This window comes from Mirounga angustirostris, unplaced genomic scaffold (assembly GCF_029215605.1).
Source record: "Mirounga angustirostris isolate CCGP_5_RB_7025 unplaced genomic scaffold, mMirAng1.0.hap1 SCAF_5, whole genome shotgun sequence".
Lineage (NCBI taxonomy): Eukaryota > Metazoa > Chordata > Mammalia > Carnivora > Phocidae > Mirounga > Mirounga angustirostris.
In genome coordinates, this window is record NW_026991713.1 from 94,887,649 (window position 1) to 94,905,365 (window position 17,717).

A 17,717-nucleotide genomic window follows, 5' to 3' on the forward strand; every position below is an offset into this window, starting at 1 on the left:
TCCTAAAGTAAACCACTCGTAGATCTTGGCTCTCCCGGTCAGAATTCTTGGGCACTCTGTAACATCTTGGTCATAGTAGTCCAGTTTTCCTAGTAACTGTTAATGTGCTGTGCAAGATTGAGAATTTGAGCATGTAGTGTATATGATATTAAATTGTGAATTAATGGAACTTAACAATGTAACAGTGTATCAGCATTTGAAGATCTTGGTACTTGATATACTGTTAAGGAAAATTTGCCTCCAAATTTTAAGCTGGAAGGTCACTGGAATAACTTTTAGAAAAGAATCACAACTATGTGATTTTTAGATTTTCGGTGCGTACATTAAGAATTGTGTACAAATTGAAATGTCTGTACTGATCCTCAAAACAACCAATAAAAACTCAACTAAGAAAGAAAAAAAAAGGATTTTCTCCCTCCTTCTCTCACATGCTCACCTCTGAATTAATCACTGTAGCCAAGATACAACAGGGTGGACCTGGGTCATTCTTATCACCCAGAGGCCAGTACGATGAACTACTGTGATTGGCAACCCCAAAAAGACACATGGAATTGGACAGGAGGGGGTTCTCTAAAGAAAGGAGTCCACTGCTATAGGAAGTGCACTGGGGTAAAGATGCTGGGAAAATCAAATGTTAAGTCTATTACAATGCCCGATAATTTAAATTTGGTTGAAAAAATGGTTATATTAATATAAAGCAACAATACACAGCCATTAAAAATAATATTTTCATGACAAGGGAACTGTTTGCAATACTAATTGAATGGCACGGTGGAGAAGAGGGAATATGATACAAAACAATATGTAGGAAGCTCCACTTCCACTAAGGATGTTAAAAAACAAAAACAAAACAAAACAAAAAACTGGAGAGAGCATCTTTCCCTCCCTGATAGTAAAAGCCAGATAAACTGCAAAATCGTAACTTTTCTTGAACCAAAAAGTTGTATCTGAGAGCTGAGCAGAGGTTGCCAGTTAACTAAGTAGCCTAAAATCCAAGGAGGCACAGTTCCTTTTGAGAAGAAACTGTGTGTTGAATTGTCTCAGCTGTGCCAGAACATGGAAGGTATTTGGGCCATCATAGAAGCAAGTAAGAACACAGCTAAGATTTTAATGAATCACTAAAGGTCTAGTGTGGGCTAGAATAACAACAAAGAGTCTCTGTGTGCCACACGGAAGCTTGTACTTATTTACAGGTTCTCTTCCATGGCCTTTATCAAGTGCTCATAAGAAAGACTGGATACAGAATGAGACTGAAAAGAGCCTCCCATAGTAGTATAGACATAGACGGTAGTATTATCTATCCCATAGGAAAGGCCCTAGCTGCCCAAACTTTTTTCAAAAGGTTTAAGACTCTGGGGAGAAGCAGTAAATACTGTTGCCCTGATTGTTGCACAGGTAAAGACCCACTGTTGCCAGGGAAAGGAAGAAGGAGGAGGAGGAGGAGGAGGGGAAGGGGGAGGAGGAGAGGGAGGGGGAGGAGGAGGAAGAGGAAGAAGAAGAAGAAAAAGGAGAAGGAGGAGAAGGAGAAGAGGAGGAAGAGGAAGAAGAAGAAGGAGAAGAAGGAGAAGGAGAAGAGGAGGAAGAGGAAGAAGAAGAAGAAGGAGAAGAAGAAGAAGGAGAAGGAGGAGAAGAAGAGGAGGAAGAGGAGGAAGAGGAAGAGGAAGAAGGAGAAGAAGAAGAAGAAGAAGAAGAAGAAGAAGAAGAAGAAGAAGAAGAAGAAGAAAGAAGAAGAAGAAGAAGAAGAAGAAGAAGAAGAAGAAGAAGAAGAAGAAGAAGAAGAAGAAGAAGAAGAAATAAACCTACCCCACAGGGAAGGAAAAGAAACAGACCTCAGCGCAGAATTCTATACCCATACTTTCAGAGGTTTCCTGAGACTAAAGGAAGGGCAGGAAAATCTTTCCCACACAAGACCTGCCATAGACACAAAGCAGAGTATGATTGGGAGTTGAGGCAGTAAGAAAAATCTCATCCTCCAAGGTCCAGACATATAAACTACCTACGACTGAGGATGAAAAGGACAAGAGAGAACGACTGCACCTTCTCACCAGCACCCCGGCAAAAAACGTAAGTAGCAGCAGTCCACCACTGGCAGAGGGGCAAGAATATGGAGAGACCACCTCTGTGGTGCCTATAATGTATATAGGGAAGGTTGAGAGCTGAAAGTGGAAAACAAACATTGAGAAAAGCCTCCAGTATTCCAGGCCCTACCCTAAGTACAAGGCATCATAAGAGGAATTTGAAGCTTATGGTACACTAAAAGAGCAAAACCTAAATCTGCCTCATTTTAACTAGAATGACTCCATCTACCATGTTAAACTGCCTGAGAAGACATGTGTCCCTTTCTAGGCATAAAGGCTATTTGCCTAATCTCCCCTGTTTTGCACAAGATATCTGGCATTCAGTCAAAAATTATATGATGGGGTGCCTGGCTGGCCCAGTTAGTAGAGCATGAAACTCCTGATCTCAGGGTTGTGAGTTTAAGCCATGTTGGGTGTAGAGCTTATTTAAAAAGAAAAAAATTATATGACTTACAAAAAGAAGATGATGACAACAAAGACAACAATGGTGACAACGCCCTGTGAAGATCAAAGTAACTGACAGAGTCAGACTCAGAGATGATATAGGTGTTAGATCTATTCAAATGGGACTTTAAAATGGCTAGAAGCGGGGCTCCTGGCTGGCTCAGTCAGTACAGCATGTGATTCTTGATCTCAGGGTTGTAAGTTTGAGCCCCTCGTTGGGTGTAGACTACTTTAAAATAAAATCTTTAAAAAAATAAAAATAAAAAATAAAATGGCTAGAAGTAATATGTTAAGGAATGTAATAAAAAAGGTGGACAACATCCATAAACAGATGGGAAATTTCAGCAGAAAGATGGAAGTGATAAAGTCAATTAGAAATACTGAAAATAAAAAAATAAGGTATCAGAGATGAGCAGCTCCTTCTTCAGGTTCATAAGTAAACTTGACACAGCTGAGAAAATAATTAACAAATATCTACCTTATAGATAGGTCAATAGAAATTATCCAACTGAAACACAAAGAAAAAAAGGTGGAAAAAATTTAACTTCATCAAAAAGGCAAGAGGTAACAAATACTAGCTTGTACGTGGAAAAAAGGGAACACTTGTGAACTGTTGATGAGATTATAAATTGGTGTAGCCACCATGGTAAACAGTATGGAGGATCTTCAGAAACTTAAAAATAGATCTATCATATACTCTCACAATTCCACTTCTGGGACTATATCCAAAGGAAATGAAATCACTAACTTGAAAAGATATCTGCACCCCATGATCATAGCAACATTATTTCCAATAGCCCATACATGGACACAACCTAAGTATCCACTGATGGATGAAAGGATAAAGAAGTTGTGATATATAGGGGCGCCTGGGTGGCTCAGATGGTTAAGCGTCTGCCTTCAGCTCAGGTCATGATCCCAGGGTCCTGGGATCAAGTCCCACGTTGGGCTCCCAGCTCAGTGGGTAGTCTGCTTCTCCCTCTCCCTCTGCCTCTGCCTATCCCCCTGTTCATGCTCTCTCTTTGTATCTCTCTGTCTCAAATGAATAAATAAAATCTTAAAAAAAAAAAAGTTGTGATATATATATGTGTGTACACACACAGGAATATTATTTAGCCATAAAAAAATGAAGAAATCTTACCATTTACAACAGCATGGATGGACCTTGAAGGCATTATGCTAAGCAAAATAAGTCAGACAGAGAAAGACAAATACTATATGAGTTTACTTTTATGTGGAATCTTTTTTTTTTAAGATTTTATTTATTTATTTGACAGAGAGAGACACAGCGAGAGAGGGAACACAAGCAGGGGGAGTGGGAGAGGGAGAAGCAGGCTTCCTGCCGAGCAGGGAGCCTGATGCAGGGCTTGATCCCAGGACCCTGGGATCATGACCTGAGCTGAAGGCAAACGTTTAATGACTGAGCCTCCCAGGCACCCCACTTTTCTCTAAAAAGTAAAACAGGTGCCTGGGTGGCTCAGTCAGTTAAGCATCCGATTCTTGATTTCGGCTCAGGTCATGATCCCAGGGTCCTGGGATTGAGCCCTGCATCAAGCTCCCTGATCTGCGGGAAGCCTGCTTCTCCCTCTCCCGCTCCCCCTGCTTGTGTTCCCTCTCTCGCTGTGTCTCTCTCTGTCAAATAAATAAATAAAATCTTAAAAAAAAAAAAATTCTCTCTCTCCCTCTGCCTCTCACCACCCCCCCACTTCCACACTCACATGCACACTCTCTGTCTCTAAAAAAGCAAAACAAAACAAAACAAATCTCATAGAAAAAGAGATTATACTTGTGGTTACCAGAGACAGAGGGGAAGGGAAGGGGAATTGAAGGATGGTGGTCAAAAGGTACAAACTTCCAGTTATGTGATAAATACATACTAGGGATGTAATAAACATCATGATGACTGTAGCAAACACTGCTGTAGGATTTATAGGAAAGTTATTTTTTTAATTTATTTTATTTTTATTTTAAGTAGGATTCATGCCCAATAGGGGGCTTAAACTCATGACCCTGAAATCAAGAGTCACATTCTTTACCAACTGAGCCAGCCAGGATCCCCAAATAGGAAAGTTGTTAAAAGAGTAAATCCTAAGAGTTCTTTCTCATTGCAAGGAGAAATGTTTTTTCTTTTTTCTTTTTTTCTTTTTACTGTATCTATATAAGAAGATGGATGATGGATGTTAGCTGAACCCTTTATGGTAATCATTTCACGATATATGTAAATCAAACCATCATGCTTTATGCCTTAAACTTATACAGGGATGTATGTCAAGTATTTCTCAGTAAAACTGGAAAAAAAATCGAACAATATATCCAAAAGCTGCAGGAACATATCAAATAGTTTAAAATATATCCTAGAAAGAGAAGAGAGAAAGAACAAGCAGAAGAAATGTTTGAAGAGATAACAGGTGAGAATTTTCCAAAAATAATAAAAGACATCAAACAACAGATCCAAGAATCATAGAGAATTCCAAGCAGGATAAATGCCAAAATAAAACACACCTAGGAGTGCCTGGGTGGTTCAGTTGGTTAAGCGTCTGACTTTTGATCTCAGCTCAGGTCTTGATCTTAGGGTTGTGATTTCAAGCCCTGCATTGGGCTCCACACTGGGTGTGGGGCCTACTTAAAACACACACACACCCCTAATCACATTATTTTCAAACTGCTGAAAATCAGAGATAAAGAGGAAGTCTTGAAGATGGCCAGAGGGGGGAAAAACACATTATATATAGAAAAATAAAGGTAAGAATTATACCAAACTTCTCATGAGAAACAATGTTAACCAGAAGATAATGGATTGACATTTTCAAAATAGGAAATGTTTGAATGTTGAAAATGTTCGAAACATTTTCAAAAAAGGAAAAAAACCCAAAATCCAGCATTCTGTAGCCAACAAAAATATCTTTCAATAATGAAGGGAAAAAGACTTTTTTTAAAAAATATTTTTATTTATTTATTTGAGAGAGAGAATGAGAGAGAGAGAGCACATGAGAGGGGGGAGGGTCAGAGGGAGAAGCAGACTCCCCGCTGAGCAGGGAGCCCGATGCGGGACTCGATCCCAGGACTCCAGGATCATGACCTGAGCCGAAGGCAGTTGCTTAACTAACTGAGCCACACAGGTGTCCCCGGGAAAAAGACTTTTTCAGAGAAACCAAAGCTGAGAGAATGTATTGCCAGATCTGTGCTACAATCAATATTAAAGGGAGTTCTTTAGGCAGAGGGTGGCAAACCATAGCCTGCAGGTTAAATCCAGCCTCCCACAGGTTTTGTAAATAAAGTTTTATTGGGGCACAGTAACACTCATTTGCTTTTGTACTATCCTGGTAGACTTGAGGGCTTACAAGAGACCATTTGGCATGCAAAGCCTCGTTATTTACTATCTGATCATTTATAGAAAGTGAGCTAACTCCTCTTAGGATACCAGACAGAAACTACACAAATAAATGAAGATGTCTGGAAATGGTATCAAACAAAATAAATATAAAAGACATTCAAATCCATTTTTAATCACTCTAAAAGATAAATGATGCCCTAAAGCAAAACGTAGTTCATTCTGAGCTACATCATAGGCATGAGGCATTTTTTACATGTCAAGACAAAGGGAATGAAAAGTGAAGAAAGAAATATTGAGGAACCTGCTTCGCATAATTTCTTTGGCACCTTTTCCTTCTCTCCTATTTTGAATTTTCTGATGAAATTTTTCTCCTCTTCCCTTTGTAACTTTTTCAAGGCCTACTACTACTCATGTCTGCTTCTCTCAGCTTTTCTAAAAGCTCAATAAAGACATCTTAATTGTCTTCAGCCATTAATCTTCTTTTATCCAGGCCCTTTGATTATAGCAGGTAAGATTGGTTAACTTTGGGATCCTATTGAACATTTTCCAATCCTGTGGATCTAAAAGAGAAGCTAGAATGGATATAGGTATGGTTCCAGCCATGGGGGCTATCTGTGCATCAGGTAATGTATTAGTCATGGAATGAAGAAATAGTATTGCCTGAGCTAGAAAGGGGTGCTTACTTACATCAAATGCATTTAGCTTAAATTTCTAGGAAGTTAACTTCACTGCAAAGGGAGATTTAAAACAGCTATTTGCTGCCCTAGCAACCAGAACACACCAGTCTTGCAGAAGAAAGACAATGGTGCAAAGAATCTGTATACTGAATGCCATTTGTTAGCTGTGTGACTCATGACAAGGTATTAATGTCTCTGTGCTTTGGTTTCCTCATCTGTAAAATGAGAAGAATAATACCATGTATCTTACAAAGTTGGTGTAAGAATCAAATGATGTGATGCATGAGAAGTGTATAGAACAGTGCCTGACACATACTTAGCTTCCTATAAATGTTAGCTTTATTTTTTTTTAAGATTTTATTTATTTATTTGAGAGAGAGAACGAGTGGGGGGAGGGGCAGAGGGAGAAGCAGACTCCCTGAGGAGCAGGGAGCCTGTTGCGGGACTCAATCCCAGGACTCTGGGATCGTGACCTGAGTCAAAGGCAGACACTTAACTGACTGAGCCACCCAGGCAACCCAAATGTTAGCTTTAATATTATTAAAGACTATGGTGGAACAGGCTTTCTCAGAGTTGGCAACTTTCAAGCAATCAACATTTTGAAGAATGATATGAGCAAGATTTGCGGACTTGTTATACAACAATGTGAATATAGTTAACATTCCTGAACTGTACAATAAAACTGATTGAGGGTAAATTTTATTTTATATATTTTTTACCATCATTAAAAATTAAAATAGGGGCACTTGGCTGGCTCAGTTGGTGGAGCATGTGACTTTTGATCTTGGGGTCATGAGTCTGAGCCCCATGTTGGGCACAGAGCCTACTTATAAATAAATAAATAAACTATCTTTAAAATTTTTAAAATAATAATAAAAAGATCTGGAGGTTGGGAAAAAAACAGCAAAAGTAAATTAGTGTTTCAGTATTTCTTAAACTTAAAAACTTGCAACTTTCATTAAAAAGAGAAAGATCTGGGGGCGCTCAGTCCGTTAAGCGTCTGTCTTCAGCTCAGGTCATGATCCCAGGGTCCTCGGATCGAGCCCCCACACCACAGGGAGCCTGCTTCTCCCTCTCCCTGTGCTGCTCCCCCTGCCTGTGCTCTCCTGCTCTCTTTTTGTCAAATAAATAAATAAATAATTTTTTCTTTTAAAAGAAAGATCTATAGAGAGATGTTTTCTTTTGTTTGGCTACAATGAGGGTTCCACATGATCAGCAGAAGGCACAGAGAGACACAGCAAAGCAGATAGAAAAAGACTTCATACGTGTAGCTTTGTCCATGCCATTCCCTTTGCCTAGATTGCTTTTTCTCCTTCTCTACCTGGAGAATCTCTCACCATCCTTTCAGATTTAGTTAACACTTCCATGAAGGCATTCCTACCTTACCTCATATTCTTCACTGATAGAACTAATTTCTCTTTCCCCTGTGCCCCAAAACTTGGGTTCCTACTGAGCTTGACCACAGCACTGGTCATCTTGTCTTACCACTCTTTACTTGCATTCCTCTTTCCCAGCCTATTCTGGGAGATGCTTTACAGTGAAAGGCAAAGCTTATCCTAATTCTTCCCCTAGCCTAGGTACTCAGGATGAATGCATAAATAAGGAGCAAAGGGCGAAGATGATCCCACATTATCCATCTCTTAATTCTCTCTAAATTAATTTCCTCTGTTCCGGCTCTCCAAAGTCTTTCAATGTTCCCTCCCTGTTTGCAGCTCCTATTTGGTATGATTTTATGATTAGTGGCACCATTAATTAATTGTTCTTTCTTGTAGCTACCTTCCCATACTAGGAAGAAGGATCCATCTTTTTTTTTTTTTTTTTTTAAGTAGGCTCCACACCCAAGGTGGGGCTTGAACTCACAAAACTAAGATCAAGAGTCACACACTCTACCAATTGAGGCAGCCAGGCTCCCCCAAAGAATCTATCTTTTGTCTCAGTTGATTTATTAATAAGAGAGACATGACAAAATGTTTGTTAAAATACCCTGTCCCAGAATTTCTGACTCCTTGGTCTGTGGTGGGGCCTGAGAATTTGCAATTTGCTGATGTTCCTGGCCCAGGGACCATACTTTGAGAATAGCTACTATAATGCTAGGTCTAAGAGTAGTTACTCAGAAAGGCTGCCTGGAGTTTAGAGCAAAGTTCTGATAATAAAGGTGCAGAATGTCAACTCTCCTCTGCATTTCCCACACCAATGTCCAATAGAAAGAGGTCATGAAACTGTCTACCTTTCCCTCTTTGTTCTCTTTCTCTTGCAGTCAGTTTTTCCCAGGACTTCTCTGAACTTATCATTAGCAATTGTAGTTTGGTACTCTGCTACCTGGAATAAAATGAAAATGGTAACCATATGGGGTAGAAGAAATAAGATGCCAACACTAATGAGCTCTCTGTGGAATGAATCCGGATGAGCTCTCCCTTGATGGGAAAGGATAGTTGTTCAGAAAATATGAGAGACTGCCTCTGTGTTTTATTTTCTATAATTTTCTTTAATATATGCCCATATAAACACTAACATGTAAGTAAAACAGTGAATGTTAAATTCAACCCACAACGTGGAACAGTTAGCTAGCATCCGAAGGCTGAGGATATAAGATTCACATCTACATTCATTTGGAAACCTCTCTGGTATGCACAGACTATATTACCTCTGAGGACAGGAACTGTTTTGCTTATTATTTTATCTCCACATTTAATATAGTGACTGGCACCTAGGAAGCTTTCAGTCAGTCAGTCAACACTGATAAGTACTGGCGAGATCATAAATAATTCCTATGTGTTTCTCTCATTCCCACAACAAACACACACACATGTACACAGCAAAGCTCTCTTTTTTAGGTATGGAACACTTTGTGGTTGCCTCTGGAGGTTTCTGGTTGATATGGATACAAGGGAAAACCATTATATCCAATTTCAATTTTAGTCTACATCAAATAAATCTTAAGTAAGTAATCAATTTTATTATACTATATGTTCATAGTCTACAGAAAGTGGATATAAAAATGAATACCAATTTAGAGAAACATGAAACACAGAATTTTGAAATACCCTAAATTATATTCCATTTTCTTTCTATTATTAATAACTACTTGTCTTTATTGTTATTATTATTATTTTATTTATTTATTTTTTTTACTATTTGTCTTTAAATACATGGTTCTATCCTATATTATCCCTCTCCTTTCTATCTGTCTCTCCCTGGAGTGACCCTGGGATCATGACCTGAACCGAAGGCCGATGCTTAATGACTGAGCCACCCAGGCGCCCGAAGAGTAAGTGTCAGGTAGCTTTTAACTGCTAATAGGGCCAGTCTTGCCTTTTAGACACTTCAAGCACAAACTATCTGAAAAAGAAGCTTTTAAAAATCCCACTTACAATAGCATTAAAATCAATAAAATACTTAGGAATAAATTTAACTGAGGAGGTGAAAGATCTGTACATGTGGAAACTATAAGACAATGAAAAAAAATGAAGAAGACACAAATAAGTAGAAAGAGATCTCAAGTTTATGGGTCAGAAGAATTAATATTATCAAAATGTCCATACCATCCAAAGTCATCTATAGACTCAATGCAATCCCTATCAAAAATCCAATGATTTTTTTCACAGAAATAGAAAAATAAGCACTAAAATTCATATGAAACCACAAAGTCCCCAAATAGCCAAAGCAATCTTGAGAATAATAAAGCTGGAGTCATTACACTTCCTGATTTAAAACTATATCAGAAATCTATAGTAATCAAAACAGTATAGTGCTAGGATTGGAGGGGAAGATGATGGTGGAGTAGGAGGACCCTAGGTTCACCTCATCCCATGAATAGAACTAGATAACTATCAGATCATCCTGAATACCCCAGAAATTGATCTGAAGACTGACAGAATCGATTCACAACTAAAGGTACAGAAGAGGTCACATCGAAGAAGGTAGGAAGTTCAGAGACACGGCTTGGGCAAGAAGAGGATCAAAGCTGCTGTAATGCAGAGGGAGTTGCTGCAGACGCGGAGAAGGGGGAGAGACAAACTAGCACACAGGGGAGCACATGGGGGAAATGAGTGCCCATAGCAATTGGCTTAGAAAGCAAGAGAGCCCAAATTTTGTGAGTTCTTGCAACCAGTTGGCCTTAAAGCCTAGAGTTTTAAAGGTCAGCCTGCTTCGCTCTGGGAGAAATCAGAGAAACTGGGGCTGCTCTTGGAGAAAAGGCAGGCAGGCAGCCTGTGGACATACAGTGTGAAAACAGCGATCTGAAGAGTGCCCAGAGCACACAGTGGAAAGGTTATTTGCTCATCTCGGAGCACATCCCAGAGAGACAGCATTCACAAGGAGACCCCTTCTGGAAAAAAGGAACCTCAGGTGCTATCTCCCTCCCCTGCACTTCAGCATAAGCACAGAGCCACCTGTGGGAACCAGTGAATCACTGACACCACCTCCCTAACTGGCTTACACCAAGCCCTGTCCCCTGCACTCCGAGGAACTGCCTTTCCCAGTCACACCTTTTTCAGTCCCAGCACGATGGCCTCCTCCCCCAGAAGACTGGCCCAAACTGGCCCCTGCCAGCACCACATCTCCAGACCCAGGAGTTTTGCAAGGCCTCCGTTCTTGTGGCAGTAGCCACAGGTCTCACTTCACAAGCAGACCAGAGCACACCTAGTTAAAACAAGCCACGTTCAGGCCAGGGACCAAACACTGACCAAAACAGGTAAAGAGAGCCTCTGCAGACAACTGGCCTGAAGGTTAAAGTGACCAGGACACAACAGCAGAGCACACGCAGCACACCCTGGAGACGCTCCTGGAAGCGCCAGGCCCTGCGGAACAGAGGACTCTACGCGGCAGGCACTACAGGACCTCTTCTTCATAAAGCCATTACCCTCAAGAACAGGAAACATAGCTGACTTTGAGCATACAGAAACAGACACAGAGACTTAGACAAAATGAGAAGACAGAGGAATTTGTCCCAAATGAAAGAAGAGTACAAGGCCATAGCCAGAGATCCCTATCTCAAAAAATTAATGGATTAATGGATTAAGGACTTAAATGTAAGACCTGAAACGATAAAATTCTTAGAAGAAAACATAGGAAAAAAGCCCCATGACACTGGTCTTGGCAATGATTTTTTTTTTTTTTTTAAGATTTATTTATTTTAGGGGCAGCTGGGTGGCTCAGTCCATTAAGCATCTGCCTTCGGCTCAGGTCATGATCTCAGGGTCCTGAGCCGCATCGGGTTCCCTGCTCAGCAGGGAGTCTGCTTCTCCCTCTCTCTCTCTCAAATAAATAAATCTTTTTTTTTAAGATTTTATTTATTTGAGAGAGAGAGAGAGAGAACAAGGTGGGGAGAGGGCAGAGGGAGAGGAAGAAAATCTCAAGCAGATTCCCCACTGAACTCAGAGCCCGGCACAGGGCTCAATCTCATGATCCTGAGATCATGACCTGAGCCGAAATCAAGAGTTGGTCGCTTAACTGACTGAGCCACGCAGGCACCCCAGCAATGATTTTTTGGATATGGCACCCAAAGCACAAGCAACAAAAACAAAAATAAATAAGTACATTACATGAAAAGCTTTTGCACAGCAAAAGAAATTATCAACAAAATGAAAAAGCAACCTGTGGAATGAGAGAAATATTTGCAAACCATCTATCTGTTAAAGGGTTAACATCCAAAATACAGAAGGAACTTGTACAACTCAATTGTTAAAAAAAAAAAAAAAGGCAGGGCGCCTGGGTGGCTCAGTTGGTTAAGCGACTGCCTTCAGCTCAGGTCATGATCCTGGAGTCCCGGGATCGAGTCCCACATCGGGCTCCCTGCTCGGCGGGGGGTCTGCTTCTCCCTCTGACCCTCTTCCCTCTCGTGCTCTCTGTCTCTCATTCTCTCTCTCAAATAAATAAATAAAATCTTTAAAAAACAACAACAACAACAACAAAAAAAAAAAGGCAAATAATCCAGTTTTAAGATGGGCAGAGGATCTGAATGGACATTTTTCCAAAGAAGACATACAAATGACCAACAGGTACCTGAAAAGTTACTCAACATCACTAGTCATCAGGGAAATGCAAGTCAAAACCACAATGAGATATCATCTCACACCTGTCCGAATGGCTACAATCAAAAACACAAGAAATAGTAAGTGTTGGTAAGGTTGTAGAGAAAAAGGAACCCTCACACACTGTTGATAGGAATGTAAATTGGTAGAGCCATGGAGGAAAGCAGTATGGAAGTTCCTCAAAAAGTTAAAAATAGAAGTACCATATGATCCAATAATCCTATTATTGGGTATTTACCCAAAGAAACAAAAACACTAATTCAAGAAAATATATGCACCCCTATGTTTATTGCAGCATTATTTATAGTAGCTAAATATGGAAGCAACCTAAGAATCCATTGATAGACAAATGAATGGATTAAAAGATGTGGTGTGTGTACATACACATAAACATACACGTGCACGTGTGCACTTCAATATTACACAGCTATAAAGAAAGGATAAGATCTTGCCATTTGCAACAACATGGATGGACCTAAAGGGTACTATGCTAAGTAAAATAAGTCAGAGAAAGACAAATACCATATGATTTCACTCATACATAAATCTAAAAAATAAAACAAATGGATAAACAACAAAAAGCAAAATCAGACCTGTAAATTCAGGGGAACAAACTGATGGTTGCCAGAGGAAGGAGGGTAGGGGATGAACAAAATGGATGAAGGGTAGTGGGAGGTACGGGCTTCCAGTTATGGAATGAATTAGTCATGGGAATAAGACACAGCACAGGCAATATAGTCAATGATATTGTAATATCCTTGTGTGGTGACAGATGGTAGCTACACTTGGGGTGAGCACAACATACATAGTATATAGAGATGTTGAATCACTATGTATACATCTGAAATTAACAACACTGTATGTCAACTGTATTAAAAAACAAAAATCAGGGCGCCTGGGTGGCTCAGTTGGTTAAGCGACTGCCTTCGGCTCAGGTCATGATCCTGGAGTCCCGGGATTGAGTCCCACATCGGGCTCCATGCTCGGCAGGGAGTCTGCTTCTCCCTCTGATCCTCCTCCCTCTCATGCTCTCTCTCTATCTCATTCTCTCTCTCAAATAAATAAATAAAATCTTTAAAAAAAACCAAAAAACAAAAATCAAACCACAGTGAGATAGCACCTCACACCTGTTAGAATGGCTATTATTAAAAAGAAAAAAAGATAACAAATGTTGGTGCAGATGAAGAGAAACAGCAGGTGTTGTGCACTGTTAGTGGGGTGTAAACTGGGGCAGCCACTATGAAAAATAGTATAGAGGTTCCTCAAGAATTAAAATAGAGGGCGCCTGGGTGGCTCAGTCATTAAGCGTCTGCCTTCGGCTCAGGTCATGATCCCAGGGTCCTGGGATCGAGTCCTGCATCAGGCTCCCTGCTCGGTGGGAAGCCTGCTTCTCCCTCTCCCACTCCCCCTGCTTGTGTTCCTGCTCTTGCTATCTCTCTGTCAAATAAATAAATAAAATCTTTAAAAAATAAAAAAAAAGAATTAAAATAGAACAACCATATATGATCCAGCAGTTCCAGTTTTGGGCATATATCCAAAGGAAATGAAATTGCTATATTGAAGATATATCTGCATCCCCATGTTCATTGCAGCATTATTCACAAATGCCAAGACATGGAAGCCATCTAAGTGTTTGTCAACGGATAAATAAAGAAAATGTGATATGTACACACACACACACACACACACACTGGAATACTATTCAACCATAAAAAAGAAGGAAATCCTGCCATTGGCCACATCATGGATGAAACTTGAGAGCATTATGCTAAGTGAAATAAGTAAGATGGAGAAAGACAAATACTGTATGATCTCACTTTTTGTTTTTGTTTTTGTTTTTGTTTTTTTTTAAGATTTTATTTATTTATTTGACAGAGAGAGAGAGAGCACACAAGCAGGGTGAGTGGGAGAGGGAGAAGCAGGCTTCCCACAGAGCAGGGAGCCCGATGTGGGGCTTGATCCCAGGACCCTGGGATCATGACCTGAGCTGAAGGCAGACGCTTAACGACTGAGCCACCCAGGCACCCACTGCATGATCTCACTTTTATGTGGAATCTAAAAACCTTGAACTCATAGAAACATAGGATGGTAGTTGCCAGGGGCTGAGAGAGGGAGATATGGGGAGATGTGGTCAACGTGTACAAACTTTCAGTTATAGTAAGTTCAGGGATTCAAATGTACAGCATGATGACTGTAGTTAACAATATTGTATTCAAGTCAAAATTGTTGACTGAGCCACAAAGGTGCCCCAAGAGATAGCAATTTTAAAATGGAACCAAATAGAGGGGTGCCTGGGTGGCTCAGTCAGTTAAGTGTCTGCCCTCAGCTCAGGTCATGATCTTGGGGTCATGGGATTGAGCCCTGTGTGGGACTCCCTGCTCAGGAGGGGCGTCTGCATCTCCCTCTCCCTCTACCCCCTCCCTTGCTTGTGTTACCTCTCTTTCTCTCTCTCATGCCCACAAATAAATAAATAAATACAATCTTTACTTAAAAAATAAAATAAAATGGAACCAAATAGAAATTCTGGGGTTGAAAAATAAAATAACTGAAATGAAAAATTCACTAGAGGGGCTCAACACCAAATTTGAGCAGGCAGTTAAAAAAAAAAAAAATTGGGACGCCTGGGTGGCTCAGTTGGTTAAGCGACTGCCTTCGGCTCAGGTCATGATCCTGGAGTCCTGGGATCGAGTCCCGCATCGGGCTCTCTGCTCAGCAGGGAGTCTGCTTCTCCCTCTGACCCTCCCCCCTCTCATACTCTATCTCATTCTCTCTCTCAAATAAATAAATAAAAAAGAAAGAAAAAAAAAATCTTTAAAAAAAAAAAATCAGTGAATTTAATGGTATGTCAATTGAGATTATCCAGCATTAGGAACAGAAAAAGAATGAAGGAAAATAAACTGAGCCTTAGAGACCTGTGATACCATCAAGCATGCCAACATACTCATAATGGACATGGTGAGAGGGTAAGGGGCAAGAAAAAATATTTGAAGAAATAATTGCCAAAAATTCCCCAAATTTGATTAAAAAACATTAATCTACACAATTAAGTGCAATGAACTCCAAGTTTATAAACTGAAAGAGAGCCACACCCAGATGCATTACAAACTATGAAAGGAAATGGAGAGAATTCTGAAAGTAGCAAGAGAGAACAACTCATCACGAACAAGAAATCTTCCGTAAGATTAACAGATGATTGCTCAGAAACCATGGAGATCAGAGGTGCCTGGCTAGCTCAGTCCCTAGAGTGAGCAACTCCTGATCTCAGGGTTATAGGTTTGAGCCCCTCATTGGGTGTCGAGATTACTTAAAAAAATAAAATCTTTAAAAACAAAAAAGAAACCATGGAGATCAAAGAGCATAATATATTTAAAGCACTGAAAGAAAAAAAACTGTCATTCCAGAATTCTATATCCAGCAAAAATATCTTCCAAAATGGAGAAATTAAGACATTCCCAGATAAATAAAAACTTCAAGGTTTCCTTAGTAAAAGAACTGCCTTATAAGAAATCCTATTGGGAATCCTTCAGGCTGAAATCAAAGGAATTTAGACAGTAACCTGAATCCTCCTGTGTTTTTGTTTGTTTGTTTGTTTGTTTTTATTTGTCAGAGAGAGCAAAGCAGGGGGTGCGGCAGGCAGAGGGAGAAGCAGGCTCCCTGTAGAGCAAGGAGCCAGATGTGGGGCTCCATCTCAGGACCCTGGGATCATGACCTGAGCTGAAGGCAGGTACTTAACTGACTGAATCACCCAGGCGTCCCTCATGTTTTTTGTCTTTTTTTTTTTTTTTAAATAAGCTCTACACCCCACGTGGGACTTGAACTCACAACCCCAAGATCAAGAGTCACATGCTCTACCAACTGAGCCAGTCAGTCATCCTTAAAGCCACATTAATAAAATAAAGAGCACCAGTAAAAGTAACTACATAGAAAAATGTAAAAATAGAGTATAAATGTACTACTTGTTTGTAATGCTTTTTTTCCCTAATTTAAAGGACAACCGCATAATGCAATAATCACAAATGTAAGTTGGGCATATATGTATTAAGATGCAATTTCTGACAATAACAGCATGGGAGGGGGCAGAACTACATAAAAACAGAATTTTATATACTCTTGAAATTAAATTGGCATTAATCCAAACTAGATTGTTATAACTTTAGATATTAATGGTAATCCCTAGGGCAACCACTAAGGAAAAAAAAGTTCTAATTATAAATTTAGCATTGACCTATTGTGAAATATCACTTAGACGTTTGCATGGAATTTATTCTACTTCTCCAATAACTGAAAAGTCAACTGTAGAGACTTATCTTCAGAAACTTGTCTAACAACTAGGCATAATAGGATTCTATAAAAATTCCAAGAGCATCCTTCTAAAAATGCCTTTTATACTGTCTGGCTTTGTTAAGGTCTTTGGACAGATTTGGTAGGAACTTGAGGGGTAAGATTAAAGATTAAGATTAAGATTTTTTTTTTAAAGATTTTATTTATTTATTTGAGAGAGAGAGCACATGAGGGGGGGGAGGGTCAGAGGGAGAAGCAGACTCCCTGCTGAACAGGGAGCCCGTTGTGGGACTCGATCCCGGGACTCCAGGATCATGACCTAAGCCGAAGGCAGTCGCTTAACCAACTGAGCCACCCAGGCGCCCAAGATTAAGATTTTTAAAATCCAAAGAATGTCACTATATTCCTAGAAGAGATGCTTATTTCCGTCAATAACAAATTCCATCTTCACAGCAGTAAAAGGAAGTGGATTGATGGTGAAATCCATTGTTATTTCAGGCTCCAACCAGTAGGTGGAATCAGAGTACAAGGGACCCATCCAAGCGAAAAAGGGTGTTAGAATAGGACAAAGCAATTATTTTAAAAGGCATGAACAGAAATGGAGAGTCACATATGCACAGACATTAGGAAGCATCCTTTCAGACAGATTGTTACCTTTGGGCTAGAAGGCTAAAGGGAGGTAACAATCTTTGTGAAAGAAGTTTTAAGAAACTAAGCTAAAATGTCATTTGCCCCGGTTGTTCAAACATGAACTTAACTCATGGCAGAAGGATGACCTAAGTGACTTATTCAGATTCTTTTCATTTCACTGATTTTTTAAAAAAATTAATCTCTACACCCCGTATGGGGCTTGAATTCACAATCCTGAGAT